At 36.1% G+C, this 19,514-nt stretch overlaps 1 protein-coding gene across 1 annotated transcript in view; it reads right to left on the bottom strand.

Moving 5' to 3' along the window:
• Positions 1–19,514, bottom strand: part of RIT2 (Ras like without CAAX 2) — a 356,472-nt gene that overhangs the window by 146,728 nt on the left and 190,230 nt on the right. The gene's annotated exons all lie outside the window — the stretch shown is intronic.

Here is a 19,514-nt window from a genome sequence, read left to right as displayed (position 1 = left end):
TCATAGACATGACCCCATGGTCGCAGGCTTGAGCCCAGAGGTTGCTGGCTTAAAGCCCAAGGTCACTGGCTTAAGCAAGAGGTCACTGGCTCGGCTGGAGTCAAGTGGCTGGAGTCAAGCCACTCCCCATCAAGGCATATATTTGAAAGCATCAATGAACAACTAAGATGCCTCAACAAAGAATTGATGCTTCTTATCTCTCTCTCTTCCTGTCTGTCCCTATCTGTCTTTCTCTCTGTCTCTGTCACTAAACAAACAAAAAAACCATAATGAGGTATTTCAGCATACCTAGTAGAAAGCCTGTTCTCAGAAAGAGAAGAGATAACAAATGCTGCTAAGGATATGGAGAAAAGGGGACAGTTATACTTTTGATGGGAACAGAAATTGGTTTAGACACTATGCAGAACATGGAGGATCCTCAAGAAATTAAAAACATAAGTATCATATACCAGCAATCCTTCTTGTAAAGAAAACAAAATTATTATCTCAAATAGAGCCAGGACTCCCATAACACATCTAGATTACTTTAAGTCATTAAATTATGACATATGTAAAAAAAAGTAAAATATGAAATATATAGCACCATTTAACAACACAATTTACAGTTTTAAAAATCTTATTACTAGTACATACTTTCTTAACATTGCATATACAAGGGTGGGCAAAAGTAGGTATAAAGTTGTTCATGTGAAAAATATAATAACTAATAATTATACAAGAATAAACTGTTTTACATACTCACAACTGTAAACCTACTTTTACCCTACCCTGCGTTATTAAATTGAGCAAGTTAGACCAATAAATATGAAACTATACAATGTCAAAACAATTAATGGACTTGAATAAAATTAATGAGAATGACCAGACTAATTAAGTTAACTAGTAACTAAATACCAATAAAATTTAATAATCCATTTTTTACTTACTGAGAAAACATGTCTCATTTAATCTTGATTAAGAAACCTAAGGTAATTTTTAATAAGGTACTTTTTATTCTACACAATTTGATGCTTTATAATTTGGGGGGAAATTTTGATTCTCTTAGGTGGAAGATAGCATTACAATACCTTATATGTGACAGACACCGTACAGTTACTTAAAGAGTTTTAAAGTTAAAATAGTTCTCTGTGGTTTTTCACAACACCTACCTTAGACTCAAGATATGAATCTACACCATGACAGTGGCAGACACAAGCACCGACTGTTCCCCAGACAATTAATTTTAGGATGTGCCTGGTTATCACCACACAGTTTTATCATTCAGTAGCTTTCAGTGAGAAAAAAGCTAAAAGGACACCAGTGAATGTCTTTTACTGAAGAGTTTCTTCTGATGGTATTGGCCATTATCTAATACCATACCTTCATCTCCTTGGTTTAAACTTCTACTATTGGCTTCCCTAAAAGAATGAATATTTTATTAAACAATTCTCTCTCTTTTTCAAAGATCAATGTTGATCATATTTCAGTAACAAGATATGTGGGTATTATTAGAGTTTTAACTTTGTAAGCGGCAAAGGACTGGAGAGGAAAGAGAAAATTTAAAGATGTTAATGAAACAAAAAAAAAATTTATGAAGGTACATCACAGAAAAGATAGCAAGGATGGAAACACAAAGTAAAAGTTTACCTTCAACAGTGATTCTTAAATATGAAACATAGACTCAGGGCATGCTGAAAACTTTTTCAGCAGATCTATGGGACCAAACAAAACTATTTTCATGTAGTGTTAAGATTTTATTTGTCTTTTTCACTCTGCTGGCATCTGCACTGATATTGCAGTAACAATATTGGATGTAACAGCTGGTGCTTTAACATGAATCAAAGCAGTGGGACCAAAATGAACTATACTATTGTATTCTTTGCTGCCACATGCTCACATGATCAAGAATGGCAGTTTAATTTAAAAATAAACTTAATTAAGCAGTAAACATTTATTAATTCCATTAAACACTGACCCTTGAGTTCACATCTTTTTAAAGTTTATGTAATGAAATGAGAAGTATGAATAAAGCACTTCTACTGCTAACGTACAATAGTTGTCTTGAGTTAAAGCCCTTATACAATCGTTTGAGTTATGAGCTGAACTAGCCACATTTTTATGGAATATTAATTTTGCTTGAAACAATAATTAATAGATAAACCATAGTTATTCATACTTGAGCATGAGGCATATATTATCTTGACAATTAAAATTAAATTTTCATTTCGAGGAGAACAATGGGCAATATTCATGGCAAATAATAAAATGGGAGCTCTCAAGCAAAAATTAGAATTTTGGAAAACTTGTACCCCCTATCATGAGTATAACAACTTCCCACTCCTTAAGAAAACTTTTTAAGTGAAATTGATAGTAAAATTAATAATTTTGGTGTTTCTAGATTGTATAATCAAATGTGTTACCATTTGGAAGATCTGCATAAATTAGTGAAAATAGTATTTTCCAAAACTTTAAAGCATGATGTTATAAAACCCTGAATGTTTTGGCAAAAGGTTCATGGAAAATGCAAAGTAGCCTGACCAAGCAGTGGCTCAGTGGATAGAGTGTCTGACTGGGATGCAGAGGACCCAGGTTCAAAACCCAGAGGTCACTGGCTTGAGCGTGGACCTACCAGCTTGAGCATGGGATCACAGACATAACCCCATGGTCGCTGGCTTGAGCCCAAATATCACAGGCTTGAAGCCCAAGGTCACTGGCTTGAGCAAAATGTCACTCACTCTGCTGTAACCCCCTGTCAAGGCACATATGAGAAAGCAATCTATGAATAATTTATGCTTCTCATCTCCATCCCTTCCTGTCTGTCTGTCCCTATCTGTCCCTCTCTCTGTCTCTGTCACACACACAAAAAAATACAAATACAAAGTAAACCAATGAATTTCAAGTTAGGAGAGTAACAGACATGACAACTAATTTTTTAAGAAAAACCCCCTTCTTGAATTTTCCAATATTGTCAAAGGAAAATATCTACAACTATTTTTAAGAACTACAAAAATGTCTTCACTTTTCTGAGCTTGAATATTATTCATATACTTGAACCAAAACATGCTTACTGCAGATTGAATGAAGCAGCAGATATGGGAATCCAGCTGTCTTCTCTTAGGCCAGACATAAAAAGACTTGCAAACATTATAAAACAATGTCACACTATCACTAATTAGGGGGGAGGGTTATAGGTTGTTTTCATTTAAAATATTGTTGCTATTAACATGTAATAAGTTCATTATCATTAATTTAAATGACTTAAAAATAACAATAAATTTAAAAATTTTGTTTTAATTTTTAATATGGTAAATATCAATAGAGCTGACTCAGATAAACAGAAGCTCCTTGGGGGTGGGGTTTCAATAATTTTAAGAGTGTAAAGGGACCCTTGAGAACCATTGACCTTTATGTTTTCTTACCTACAAAATGTGTATAAATCTGTCATAATGATGTTCAGTACACAGACATGATGAGTCTAAATTAAAGCAAATTATTATGAATATAAATATAAATTCAGAAGAGAACAGCAGGGAACTGTAGTCACAGAGAGGCCCAAAGGGAACTTCTGTGTTATTACAAACATTCTGATTCTTGAGTGTAGAGTTTATTGATACATGTTTTATTATTACATGCTTCATAATAATTTATATATATTTCTGTCATAGTAATTATTTCAAAATTATAAAACACAGAAGTCGAATTCTAAATAATTAAATGGAAGATGGCAGTAAGAAAAATTATAGGGCAATTGGAGTATGTTAATACTTTGACAAGAACATAAAAACACCTAATAATTTTGCCTCTTCTTAGACAAAAATAAAAATGAATTTGTTTGCAAAATAATGGAGAGTAAAATAGGAATGTAGGCTATAACTTTAAAATAATATGAGGGATAAAAGAGAACAAAGAATTGTTAACTAAAGACAGGGATGAGTTAAAAAAAAATACCGTAAATTAGAAACACCAAATAAATCTCAATGTATCAGTAATTATAAAGTATGTAATGATTAACATTCTTTAAATTAGTCTATAATATTAGATTTAAAATTTAAAATCTTTTTATATGCTACTTTCAAGAAAAATATTTAAACAGGATAACTGAGAAGATGAAGGAATAGAAAAGATAACTAAAAAGGCATAGTAACAGAATTTGAGGAACAAAGTAATAAAAAGATGAGGGACATAAATAGAAAAAGAAATAGTCTGGAATATTCAACAATCATATACTCACATGATCTTAACAAAATCATCTTATGTATTATAAAAACTAAAAAGTTATAAGAAAATGTGAACAAATCTTCAATCTTAGTTTTATAGCACCTACGAGAAACCTCTAGCTAAAGTCATTATGATGAAAGATTTAATGTTTTCCACCTCAGGCTAGATTCAATGCAAGAATGTCCATTTCCTTTACACTTATTTTACATAGTCCTGGAAGTTCTTGCCATTGCAATAAGGCAAGAAAGGGAAAGAAAGGCATACAGTCTAGAAAGGAATCAGTAAAACCATCTTGTCTTGCAAATGGCAAAATTATCTACATAGGAAATCCCCAAAACTCTAAGAAGCAACAAGTTTTATGGAGTTACAGGATATAATATTAATACACAAAAACCAGTATTTCAATATACTGACAAGGAACATTTAAAAACAGAAATTAAAAAAAAATATCATTTGCAATCACTCCAAATAAAATACTTATGTATGAATCTAACATTTATAGTAACTGCATGATGAAAATTATAAGATGCTGATGAAAATATCAAGGAATGTTTGGAAAGAAATACCATATTCATGGGTTGGAAGACTCAATATAGTAAAGATGTTAATTCATCATAAATATAGATTTGATAAATTTCTATTAAAAATCTTGTTTTTTTGTAGATGCAAATACATTATAAAATTCATTTGCAAAAGGAAGATATTAAAATAGGTGAAATTTTGGATGACGTCAGAGTAATGGCGGGGTAGGAAGCGATACCGATAAATCTCCCCCAAAACTCAACAAGATCTTCAACCAGAAACAGAAAAACCTATAATTGGAGCTTCCAGATGCTTCGCAATACACCCAAAGGTATGATTGAGTGAAAAATTGGCTAAATATATAACCAAACCCCGAAGGAAATAGGGAGTAAGAAATGCTCCGCCTTCCTCACTAACCTAAACAGGGCGGCTTTCTCTGGTAACTGTGAATATAGAAACTGAGGCGGGCAAAGGGGGTGAATACAAACGGCCGAACCAGGCTGTGGCACGGAGATCCAAGCCAAGGAAAATCTGATCCTGTGGCAACCAGGGCAATACAAGCTAACACTCGCGCCAAACCCAAACAAAGAAAGACAAGCGGCGCGGCCATTTTACCGGGTCTCCTGGCTGGTGCGCAGTTAGTGGGTGAGAGATTTCTTCCTAGGCCCCGGGAGTCAGTGCCCGTGTTGCCTCACGGAGAGGCAGGGTCAGAGGCCTTTCTGTGGGCCGAGGGCAGAGTCTCTGGGCAGCCCCAGCGCCCTGGGAAAGCCACGCACGGGAGGGAGTGAGAACTAATTCCAACGGTGGAGATTTTCCTTGCCGAGGGTGTTTCACTCAGAGGGAAAGCCGGCCTCATATCCTGGTTTGCGCGCGCAGATAAGGAGTGAGCGATTCCTCCGAGTGCCTCGGCAGTGCGCGCCCGTGTTATCGCATAGAGGAGCAGAGTCAGGGGCCTTTGTGTGGGCCAAAGCGGAATCTCGGGCCGCCCCAGCGCCTTGCAAAAGCCGCGCACGGGGACGGAGCGAGACTCAATTCCAACGCTGCAACTTTTCCCTGCGGTTGGGGGTTTCACTCAGAGCGTGAGACTGCTGGCCGGATATCCTGGTCTGCGCGCACAGCCAGTGAGTGAGAGTTTCCTCCAAGCGCCCTGGAAGTGGGCACCCGCTTGTGTTACCGGACAGAGTGGCAGAGCCAGAGGTCTTTGAATGGCCGGAAAGTCCGCCTGATTATGCTAGCAGCTCTGACTGACTGAGCCTTACCCAGAGCCCTGTGCTGAGTGGAAATAGAGTGGGGAGTTGCCAGCTCTTTGAGCCTCTTACTATCCAGGCAGAGGCAGCAGCAACCCCATAGCTGGATTATCAGGCTACTAATTGAGGAAGGAAAGACTAGGAGAAAGGCTCTAGGAACACGGACTCTCTCACTGTCGGAGCCTATAAATGCTAATAGCCTAGACTGCCAACGAGACTAAAGCACAATACATGACATTGCCATAGAGACTTATCAACTGCAAACCTCCACCTGAGCGTGGCAAAGGGGCAAAACCCGGGGTACAGAGTCACCGACCAGGAAGAGGGAGAGAAAAGAAAAAGCAAGAAGATAACCTCTCAAAATCAAGAATAATCTGCAGACTTTATAACCTATCCCATTTTATTATATTTGTTCGTTTGTTTCTCTTATCTTCATTCTTGATACTTTTTTTTTCCTCCTCCAATTTGGCTGATTAACTCTCTGCCGGTCTTACTCTCTCCTCTCCTTGAACTACACTACCCATAAGTGTTACATCTCCCATTATCTTTTCTCTTCTCTTCCTTTCTCTCTATGAGGGTTGCACTCCAAAACCCTTAACTCTCTCTCTCTCTCTCCTTTCTTTTTTCTTCTTTTAGTGGTTCCCTCTTTTTTTTTTTTTTCTTTTTTTCTCTCTCTCTTTCTTTTCTCCCTCTATATTAGTTTCTTCCTTTCTCCTTTACATCTCCTCTCACTCAAACCTCAATAACAAACAAATTATCTTATCTGGGACTCAAACTTATGTTTCTGGCATTCTGGGGGGTTTTTACTTCACCTTTTTAACTCACTAGCAGTGCTCCCATCCCTGGCTCTCCATATTATCTAGTTCTTGTTCCACTAAATACAATAGTAATTTTTTAATTTGTCCCCCCATTTTTCCGTTTTCCTCTTAATCCTCTCATCATAACTCTTAGACAACCAACACCTAAAAGCAAATCATTTTATTCTTGACCCAAATTTTTTCCTTATTTGCTTTTTGTGGGTCCATACGCTCTTTTTTTTTTTTTTTCTTCTTTTTTCTTTCTTTTTTTTTTTTGTTTGCCCCTTTATTACTTTTCCCCAATTCAGGCCCTCCATCACAGGCATTGTTTGTTATAATTCACAGTCCACCACAAGATTTTATCAAGAAAGAGGGGAGAGGAGAGGAGAGGAAAAAAGGAGGGGGGGAATAATTTCCTTTTTTTTTTTTTTTTTAATTTTTATTTTATTTTATTTTTCTTTATTTCATTATTAATTTTTTTAAAAAAAAACAACTTTTTTCGATTTTTTTTTATTATTTTTTTTAAACTTTTTATTCTTTATTAAATCTCATTAATACTATCAACAAAACCACCCTCAGATGCCATTAAGGAAGAGAAAATCGAATATCATGGATACAAAAGAAAGAGAGGTAACACAGCTAGATGAGGAAAAATCTATGGAGAAAAAATTTAATATATTGGAAACCTTGGAGCTAAATGACAGAGAATTCAAGATAGAAATCCTAAAAATCCTCCGAGATATACAAGAAAACACAGAAAGGCAATTTAGGGAGCTCAGAAAACAACTCAATGAACACAAAGAATATATGTCCAAGGAAATTGAAACTATAAAAACAAATCAAACAGAGATGAAAAACTCAATTCACGAGCTGAAAAACGAAGTAACAAGCTTAGCTAATAGAACAGGTCAGATAGAAGAGAGGATTAGTGAAATAGAAGACAAGCAACTTGAGGCACAACAGAGAGAAGAAGAAAGAGACTCAAAAATAAAAAAAAATGAGATAGCCCTACAAGAATTATCTGACTCCATCAAAAAGAATAATATAAGAATAATAGGTATATCAGAGGGAGAAGAGAGAGAAAATGGAATGGAGAACATACTCAAACAAATAATAGATGAGAACTTCCCAAGCCTGTGGAAAGAACTAAAGCCTCAAGTTCAAGAAGCAAACAGAACTCCAAGTTTTCTTAACCTCAACAAACCTACTCCAAGGCATATCATAATGAAATTGACACAAACCAACAGCAAAGAAAAAATTCTCAAGGCAGCCAGGGAAAAGAAGAATACAACATATAAAGGAAGGCCCATTAGATTATCATCAGATTTCTCAGCAGAAACTCTACAAGCTAGAAGAGAGTGGACCCCAATATTTAAAGTCCTGAAAGAGAGGAACTTTCAGCCACGAATACTATACCCATCAAAGCTATCCTTCAAATATGAAGGAGAAATAAAAACATTCACAGATACAGAAAAGATGAGGGAATTTATCATCAGAAAACCCCCACTTCAGGAATTACTAAAGGGGGTTCTCCAATCAGATACAAAGAACAAAAAAAAACAGAGCCACAAGTAAAAGCTCCAAGAAGAACACAATAAAACCAAATTTAAACTGTGACAACAACAAAAAGAAAGAGGGGGAGAAGATGGAGATTAACAGTAGCAAAGGACGATGGAGTGCAAAAGTACTCACAAAATAGTTCGCTACAATGAACAGGGTAGGGACCCTTTTCATTATTCAAAGGTAACCACCATTGAAAAAACCACCACAGAAGCACATGAGATAAAAAAGATAGCAACAGTGGAAAGATGTATGGAATACAACCAAATAAAAACAAAAGATAGAAAAACAAAAGAGAAGGATCAAACAAGACACAAAACTAACAGAAAGCAAGATATAAAATGGCAATAGGGAACTCACAAGTGTCAATAATTACACTAAATGTAAACGGATTAAACTCACCAATAAAAAGGCACAGAGTAGCAGAATGGATTAAAAAAGAAAATCCAACTGTATGCTGCCTACAGGAAACTCATCTAAGTAACAAGGATAAAAACAAATTCAAAGTGAAAGGCTGGAAAACAATACTCCAAGCAAATAACATACAAAAAAAAGCAGGTGTAGCAATACTCATATCGGATAATGCGGACTACAAGACAGGAAAAGTACTCAGAGACAAAAATGGCCATTTCATAATGGCTAAGGGGACACTGAATCAAGAAGACATAACAATTCTTAATATATATGCACCAAACCAAGGAGCACCAAAATATATAAGACAGCTACTTATTGATCTTAAAACAAAAACTGACAAAAACACAATCATACTTGGAGACCTCAATACACCGCTGACGGCTCTAGATCGGTCATCCAAACAGAGAATCAACAAAGACATAGTGGCCTTAAACAAAACACTAGAGCACCTGGATATGATAGACATCTACAGGACATTTCATCCCAAAGTGACTGAGTATACATTTTTCTCCAGTGTACATGGATCATTCTCAAGAATTGACCATATGTTGGGCCACAAAAACAACATCAGCAAATTCAGAAAAATTGAAGTTGTACCAAGCATATTTTCTGATCATAAAGCCTTGAAACTAGAATTCAACTGCAAAAAAGAGGAAAAAAATCCCACAAAAATGTGGAAACTAAACAACATACTTTTAAAAAATGAATGGGTCAAAGAAGAAATAAGTGCAGAGATCAAAAGATATATACAGACTAATGAAAATGACAATACGACATATCAGAATCTATGGGATGCAGCAAAAGCAGTGATAAGAGGGAAGTTCATATCACTTCAGGCATATATGAACAAACAAGAGAGAGCCCAAGTGAACCACTTAACTTCCCACCTTAAAGAACTAGAAAAAGAAGAACAAAGACAACCCAAAACCAGCCGAAGAAAGGAGATAATAAAAATCAGAGCAGAAATAAATGAATTAGAGAACAGAAAAACTATAGAAAAAATTAATAGAACAAGGAGCTGGTTCTTTGAAAAGATCAACAAAATTGACAAACCCTTGGCAAGACTTACCAAGGAAAAAAGAGAAAGAACTCATATAAACAAAATCCAAAATGAAAGAGGAGAAATCACCACGGACACCGTAGATATACAAAGAATTATTGTAGAATACTATGAAAAACTTTATGCCACTAAATTCAACAACCTAGAAGAAATGGATAAATTCCTAGAAAAATACAACCTTCCTAGACTGAGTCAAGAAGAAGCAGAAAGCCTAAACAGACCTATCAGTAGAGAAGAAATAGAAAAAACCATTAAAAACCTCCCCAAAAATAAAAGTCCAGGCCCTGACGGCTATACCAGCGAATTTTATCAAACATTCAAAGAAGACTTGGTTCCTATTCTACTCAAAGTCTTCCAAAAAATTGAAGAAGAAGCAATACTTCCAAACACATTTTACGAAGCCAACATAACCCTCATACCAAAACCAGGCAAGGATGGCACAAAAAAAGAAAACTACAGACCAATATCTCTAATGAATACAGATGCTAAAATACTAAACAAAATACTAGCAAATCGAATACAACAACATATTAAAAAAATAATACATCATGATCAAGTGGGATTCATCCCAGAATCTCAAGGATGGTTCAACATACGTAAAACGGTTAACGTAATACACCATATCAACAAAACAAAGAACAAAAACCACATGATCTTATCAATAGACGCAGAAAAGGCTTTCGATAAAATACAACACAATTTTATGTTTAAGACTCTCAACAAAATGGGTATAGAAGGAAAATATCTCAACATGATAAAGGCCATATATGATAAACCATCAGCTAACATCATATTAAATGGCACTAAACTGAAGGCTTTCCCCCTTAAATCAGGAACAAGACAGGGTTGTCCACTCTCTCCACTCTTATTTAATGTGGTACTAGAGGTTCTAGCCAGAGCAATCAGACAAGACAAAGAAATAAAAGGCATCCATATCGGAAAAGAAGAAGTAAAGGTATCACTTTTTGCAGATGATATGATACTATACATCGAAAACCCCAAAGAATCCACAAAAAGACTACTAGAAACAATAAGCCAATACAGTAAGGTCGCAGGATACAAAATTAACATACAGAAGTCAATAGCCTTTCTATATGCCAACAATGAAACAACTGAGAAGGAACTCAAAAGAACAATCCCCTTCACGATTGCAACAAAAAAAATAAAATACTTAGGAATAAACATAACAAAGAATGTAAAGGACTTATATAATGAAAACTATAAACCATTGTTAAGGGAAATCGAAAAAGATATAATGAGATGGAAGAATATACCTTGTTCTTGGCTAGGAAGAATAAATATAATCAAGATGGCTATATTACCCAAAGCAATATACAAATTTAATGCAATTCCCATCAAACTTCCAATGACATTTTTTAAAGAAATAGAGCAAAAAATCATCAGATTTATATGGAACTATAAAAAACCCCGAATAGCCAAAGCAATCCTAAAGAAAAAGAATGAAGCTGGGGGCATTTCAATACCTGACTTCAAACTCTATTATAGGGCCACGACAATCAAAACAGCATGGTATTGGCAGAAAAATAGACACTCAGACCAATGGAACAGAATAGAAAGTCCAGAAATAAAACCACATATATATAGTCAAATAATTTTTGATAAAGGGGCCAACAACACACAATGGAGAAAAGAAAGCCTCTTCAATAAATGGTGCTGGGAAAACTGGAAAGCCACATGCAAAAGAATGAAACTGGACTACAGTCTCTCCCCCTGTACAAAAATTAACTCAAAATGGATCAAAGATCTAAACATAAGACCTGAAACAATTAAGTACATAGAAGAAGACATAGGTACTCAACTCAGGGACCTGGGTTTTAAAGAGCATTTTATGAATTTGACTCCACAGGCAAGAGAAGTGAAGGCAAAAATTAATGAATGGGACTACATCAGACTAAGAAGTTTTTGCTCAGCAAGAGAAACTGATAACAAAATAAACAGAAAGCCAACTAAATGGGAAATGATTTTTTCAAACGACAGCTCAGATAAGGGCCTAATATCCAAAATATACAAAGAACTCATAAAACTCAACAACAAACAAACAAACAATCCAATAAAAAAATGGGAAGAGGATATGAATAGACACTTCTCCCAGGAAGAAATACAAATGGCCAACAGATATATGAAAAGATGCTCATCTTCTTTAGCTATTAGAGAAATGCAAATCAAAACGGCAATGAGATACCACCTCACACCTGTTCGATTAGCTGTTATTAGCAAGTCAGGTAACAGCAAATGTTGGAGAGGCTGTGGAGAAAAAGGAACCCTCATACACTGTTGGTGGGAATGTAAAGTAGTACAACCATTATGGAAGAAAGTATGGTGGTTCCTCAAAAAACTGAAAATAGAACTACCTTATGACCCAGCAATCCCTCTACTGGGTATATATCCCAAAAACTCAGAAACATTGATACGTAAAGACACATGCAGCCCCATGTTTATTGCAGCATTGTTCACAGTGGCCAGGACATGGAAACAACCAAAAAGCCCATCAATAGATGACTGGATAAAGAAGATGTGGCACATATACACTATGGAATACTACTCAGCCATAAGAAATGATGACATCGGAACATTTACAGCAAAATGGTGGGATCTTGATAACATGATACGAAGCGAAATAAGTAAATCAGAAAAAAACAGGAACTGTATTATTCCATACGTAGGTGGGACATAATAGTGAAACTAAGAGACATTTATAAGAGTGTGGTGGTTACGGGGGGGAGGGGGGAATGGGAGGGGGATAGGGGGTGGGGAGGGGCACAAAGAAAACAAGATAGAGGGTGACAGAGGACAATCTGACTTTGGGTGGTGGGTATGCAACATAATTGAACGACAAGATAACCTGGACTTGTTATCTTTGAATATATGTATCCTGATTTATTGATGTCACCCCATTAAAAAAATAAAATTATATAATAAAAAAAAAAAAAAAAAAAAAAATAGGTGAAATTTTAAAAAGAATCAAAATGGACTTCTTAATGTTTAGGCTTATAATATAGAGGTAGTAGTCAAGTCAATTTGTTACTGGCAGAGGGATATATACATAAACCAAAGGAACACTGTATATATAACAGGTGAAATGTAATAACATCTATGGATTGAACCAATGTGAATTTCTTATTTTGATATTATTCTATCATTGTATAAGATAATGAACACAGGGGATGCTAAGAAAAGAGTATGTGACCTTTTCTACATATTTGCTTGCAATTTCCTGTGCCTCTATAATTACTTAAAAATAAGACATTTGAAATTTAGATTTTTTTACTATATTTTTCTGGAGAACTGTGGTTAATCTGTAATATTTTCATCACTATTGTTATATAAGCACTAGTCCTTATTTTAAAATTATTTTTATATTTTATATGTGTGTTTTTTTTCATTTTAGATCTAAAATATTTAAGGCCTTTGAAATGCTTGTAGGATCTAGAGTTTTCTAACAGGGCCTAAAGGATAAAATGAATCATCATGTACTTCCATGTTTATTTTAACCCAGTGGTACTCTAACTTTGGCTTGCTTCAGAACCAAAGAATTTGGCATAATATACGGCTCACGAAAATTAGGGGATATTTCAAAATGAATATGAAGCGATAAAAAAAGAAACATTTGATTATTTATTTATTTATTTATTTATTGTGGCAGAGACAGATAGAGTCAGAGAGAGGGACAGATAGGGATAGACAGACAGGAGGGGAGAGAGATGAGAAACATCAATTCCTCATTGCAGTTCCTTAGTTGTTCATTGATTGACTTCTCATATGTGCCTTGACTAGGGGGCTACAGCAGACCAAGTGACCCCTTGCTCAAGCCAGCAACCTTGGGTTCAAGCTGGTGAGCCTTGCTCAAACCTGATGAGCCTGTGCTCAAGCTGGTGACCCTGGGGTCTCGAACCTGGGTCCTCTGCGTCCCAGTCCGACGCTCTATCCACTGTGCCACCAGCTGATCAGGCACATTTGATTATTTTTAATTAAACAAGACCATCAGAAAAGCAAATAAGTCAAAGAAAGTTATTTGATTATGCAAATGTGATGCAAAACCAACTTTTATTTCATTGGTGAAAATGCACTACACAAAAGGCTGAAAGTACTGGAGTATCTTCACGTTCCTTGAGCCCCTAATTTTTTGAGCAGTTTAGTTCCCAGTTTAGAAACCCTCTGGGTTTCTGATTTAGTAGGATAAGGATGGGGACTAAGAATTCATGTTTCTAACAATTTCCAAGTGAGACTGATCCTTCTGGTTTGGGGAAGCACACTTGGAGAATCACATGTGTTATCTAATATGAGTTTGACCATACATGGAGAAGTTAGCATAGCTCTTCAGAAATGGCCAAAAAACATTGTGTCTTTTTCACCTGTCTCCACATAGTTTTATGAAGTTCATGAACTAATGAAGCACTAATTTGTCTAAAACTTGGTTGTTTGGAATTCAGTTACTTCAGAATCACTACTCTGTGTTTTATAGCTGGAAATTAGAAAAATAATTTCAAAACGGGTTTTGCAAAATCCATGCAGTGAAGACTGTTGGTGTTGCACAGTGGGCTGCAATGGGTGGACATTCACGCCTACAACTCTATGGAAATGGATCTCCCCAGGAAGGTCATAGCCTAAGTCATGGAGATTTGTGTAGCTGAGGTTGAGCTTGAAGAATTGGACAGCTGGAAGAATGCCTATTGATGACACCTCCTGCCTCTGTGCTGGAAAGTGCTTCTTCGATGGAAAAATTGGGTGTATGTTTTGATTTGTACAAGGATACAGAAATTGGCTTAGAAAAGATTCAAACTCAGGACTATCTCATTTTTTTTTTGACCATATACTTTTCTAAAAATGTATTTGCTAAATATATTTCTTAACTACGTCTCTGAAGTCCATTACAGACACCATTGTACCGCATAATGATGCAATGATGACCTCAGGCACCACTGAGTAGTGTAGCAGATTTTGTCCCTACATGAAAGGTCTCCACATTTCAGTGTCACTTTGTCACCTGTCATCCAGTCAGTATGCTGCATGAGTATGGAATCTGAAGAGTTAGTGCTGATTTCCCCCAGCCTATCATCATTCCTCATCCTGATGACCAAGGCTCCTAACTGGTCTTCCTGATTCCATTGCTGCCCTACCCAACAGCTACCCTGATACAGAAACACATTCATGCCACAACTTTGCTCAAATGTTTGAAATAATTTCTCTTCAATTGTATGTGTATATGTATATGTATATGTTAAATATATATGTATGTATATTCAAATAATTTATTCATACAGTTTTTACAATATGCAGTTGTTACATACACACACACACACAAATAGTGCGTTATCATTATCTGTTTCCTCCACTATAATTTCAGATTCTTACAAAGTTTGGTCATGTTCATTCCTGAATAACCAGATCTCTAAGAGTACCTGTTACCCACTGAAAAAATTATTAAATATTTGGTAAATATGACAAATGAAAAAAAGCAAAATAAAGTGTCAGAAAACCAATTTAGGTTCAAATTCTAGTTCCATACCTACCAGTTTAAATAAATTACATAGACCTCTAAGTTTTGTTTTGTTCTGTTTTCCATCTTAATTGAAATACCTTTGCATTTTAATTAAGTTAAATAGCATATAAAGAAAACGCAATGGAAAGGAAAAAATAGGGATAAATAATCGGTAAGTTTGAATGTTTATCCCATAATACTGGGTAAATTACTAAACCTTTCTTTTCCCACTAAATAAACTGTCATTTGTAAAATGTGTTTATATGAATTATCTAATGTACTGATTATGAAATATGAACGATGTGCTACTCTTTTTGAGTGGTATTAGCCATTAACACACTCCAGTACATGTTTATGCTTTGTGTTTGACTATGTCTTTAAGGCAGACCCATCTAAGAAATTACTCTGAGGATGGTTAATATGTGTGTACTGGGTAGGCTGGTCTTGTCCACTGTGCCCCTTTCTTAGCATTCATGGCTTATGCACACTCACAGCCCCACAATTCATTTCCCACTTCTAGATTCACTCTTTCTGGTCCTTTCTTAAAGAACTATTGTAGCATCCACCGGGGTACAAAACAGATGTCGGAGACTTTCAGGAATTTAGATGGAAAATTTATTGGCCAAGCTTTTAACCTGCGAAGGGGTGGACTCTCGGGTGTCTCAGGGACACTATACTCTTAAAAGTCGCAGATGAGAGCCGTGCCCAAACGCTTACAAACTAGGTCTTATATAGGCTGAGCAAGCAAGCAGTTTCCAAAAGCAGACTTGGCTATTAGCTATTGGCGGGGGGAGAAGTCACATGGCATAGTAACATAGGGCAGGCAGTGGAAAAGTTTTAAAACTGTTAAAACTGTTACAAATCTAGATAAACAGGATATGGGGGCTGGGTCAGCTCTAAGTTCCTTGTTCCTTATGCAACATCTCATGCAACCTTCAGGGTAAGGCGGGTCCCTACACTATCACCACTCACCTGATTCTTTGTCACTGGTCAGGATGCTTCTCCATTTGGCATCGTCCTCTCTCAAAAATGCTGCCCAAATTATCTTTTCTAATTCTCAACAATTTCACTTAATGCATGATGCCATGCTGTTCAACATTTCGTTTTGTTGTTTAATATGATTTTTTGTCTACTTCCTATGTATAGATCCCTTCTGAGGAGAATGGAAAGTCCTTGAGGACAAAGACAGGCTTACTCATTCCTTTACCCTGCTCCGAAGCTGCCCCCACTCTGCAAAGACAAGTGGATGTGTAACATAACATTTTAGTATATGTGCTGCTGAAGCAAGCACGTGTGACATAACTCTACATCGATGTTATGTTTCTTAATACAGTGATTCTTGATCCGCACAGCTACCATCTGCCCCTCTCAGTACAGGAACAGAACCATTTTCATTAGATAAATCGTTGAAGAATAAACAAAGGGTATTTCACAATCCCAAGTCAGCATTCGGAGAGTTATTCAGGCTGTGAGAAGCAGACTGTCACGGCTCCCCACTGAGCACAAAGCTGCAATGACACCTTCAGCACTGAGGGTTATGTCACAGTCTATCGTCAGGATAAAACTGTTTGTGGTCGGCCACCGATGTCAAACCTTGCAAATCTAGCCCCCAAATCCCTGGAACTCACTCCATTCGGAGCACCAGTTTGACGTGCACAGTTGGTCAGGGTATTGCAAAAACAGTAAACAGGAATTATCTCCCTCCACTCCCCGGTGTTAACTGCAGAAGACATTATGAGTAGGGATGAAGACCTTGGAAGCTCAGGCACCTAGTGTTGTCTGGGTATGTAAAAAGGCTTTAGAATAGTCTGGATGGTCTCTGGACACATTGTTGAGCTGATTAGAAAATAGTGCTTTCAGTAGTATCGAACCTCATTGTTTACTGTTTTTTTTCCTCATACTCTTTCCCCCAACTTCTGGCTATTACTGGCTTGTCTAGGTCCTGGAGTTTCTCAACTCCACATCCAAAGAGTAATCATTCTGATCCTTCCTGCTTCAACTTGCCAATTAAATGCAACTGCTTATGTCCTATTCTCTGGGAACACACTAAGATCCTAAAACTGATACATTAATTTAAAATACAAAAATAATGACGGTTTGTAAGCCAATAGTATAATATAACACAGCGAGATTTTCTAATCAGAAGACCCTGGGTATTATCTCTCAAATGTAACCAGTTGGGTGACCTTGAGCAAGTTATCAGATGTATTAAAGAGTCAGTTGATTCAGGTATCATATAGGAGGCTATACATGGGTTTATGGTAAGAAATTAATGCACTTATGTGTGGCTAGTACCTGAGCCACACAGAGCCTTCCAAATACTAAATGCATCATCAACAATATGAACAGGAATATTGTTCCCAGATAAATACTAGACTTTAAACAAGAGCCCTTCTATACTGTAGCTCAAATTGGTGATATGATGATAAAACATCAAGCACTAAAACTTATTCATTTTTTCTTTAGAAAGAAACCACGTATTCACCAAAATGCACTAAGAATGCAGCTACTACCTACTCTACCAAGCAGTTATGGTAAGAAATAGCTTTCCTTTCAACCTCTTAAAATACTGACCAAGGAGGAAGAAGAGCCACCGGGTGAGGACCCTATTCCTCCCGCTCCAGCACTAAACCAAAGCATTGTCATGATTTCCTCCAGGCTCTTTGAGTTTAACTTTGTTGCTCTGATAATCTTCACAAGACTCCTCTGAACTAGAGGTGATGAAAGAGTGAGCATCATTTTGGTTTTAATTGAAAAAAAAACAAGAGTCCTAACCTTTAAATACTGATACAATAAAAAGTAAACATTGCTGGATTGTAGTCTTAATTTTGTTACAAACAGCAATTGTTTCTTAAAGTCAATTTCTGTCAATATATTTCTCAAATGTCCTCATCCATCATGTGCTTGTCTAAAAACCACACAAGGCAGTTCTAGGACGAAAATAAAGTGTGAATTGAAAGCATTTTGAAAAGGAAAACCACTCTACAATTATAAGAATAATTATTTCCATCACAAACACCACAGCCAGAAGCCAAATTTGCATATTTACACTTCATTATTGGAGTCCTGGGTCTATGAACATTTTTTAAAAAGATTGTAATTTGAGTTTTCATGGTTACTGCACTTTCTGTGACTATCTTGTTTACTTGCTTTATCTAAAAGGAAAAAGTCAGTCAAATCTGCAAAGTTATCAGTTTAATGTCTTTTTTGGTATTTGTTTCAGTGACATTTGTGAGGCTGACAATTCATGTCACTGCTAAAATGCAATTAACCAGGCTGAGATGAGGGTCCTGTTAAATATCCCTTTGGGACATGCAGAGGACCACTGTTGGGCCTAGGAATGCCAAAGCCAGCCAGTGTTGGCATCATGAAGAACAGTCATTCTAGAGAGAATCTGATTAACTTCTGCTTGAAGAAGTTTTCCTATGTTCTCAAATTCACTTGCTTTCTCAGTCACTAATAGCTCTCTTGACTGGCATCCAATTACAGGTTTCTATTCTCTAGGAATTCTGGGAAATGCACTAACAGTGATGATGTGATCACTGATGGGGCACTTCCATCTCAGGATGCTCCCTCATGCCACTCTCAGAAGTCCTAAAGAAACAGGGAAGTTCCCCCAACCTTCTGAGGAGTATCTGAAGTTTTTACCACCAGACCTATTTACTTCTCTGATTTCTGTCATGTGTCTGAGAAGAGATTCATATTTAGCTAGTGGGAAAAACTTGAATTTCTATCCCATAGTAATGTAACCATATTTCACTAAATACTACTTTGGAGAAAGAGAACCAACAAAGCAAGACAGAAGAAAGGTGCAGAGGAAATAAACAAATCTCATAGCTTGAAAAAGACCATTAGCCATCACTTTAAGATGCTTAGATTTTCAAGTAAAATATATAAAAAAATAACAAAAATGCATAAAATATAGACACACATCTCTGTGTTAAGCACACATTCATAAACATTAGCTCCATATGAGAACTTTTCAGTTTAAGAAAACTTAGGATGCATTATATATAATATAAAAATCCATATATATAAGACACTTATCATATGAGAAAACTAATTGTTTTAGCAAAGATTCTTATCTTAGCAAAAGTTTTTATTAGTAGCCAATTTTAAGAAATCCAGAAATAAATTAACTGGAATAACCTAAATTATTGAAACCCAGTTCAAATTTAAGTCAATGCAAATAAAGATGAAGCATCTCAAATTATACA

Source organism: Saccopteryx leptura, chromosome 11, assembly GCF_036850995.1.
Source record: "Saccopteryx leptura isolate mSacLep1 chromosome 11, mSacLep1_pri_phased_curated, whole genome shotgun sequence".
NCBI lineage: Eukaryota > Metazoa > Chordata > Mammalia > Chiroptera > Emballonuridae > Saccopteryx > Saccopteryx leptura.
This window is presented reverse-complemented; position numbering and strand designations above follow the sequence as displayed.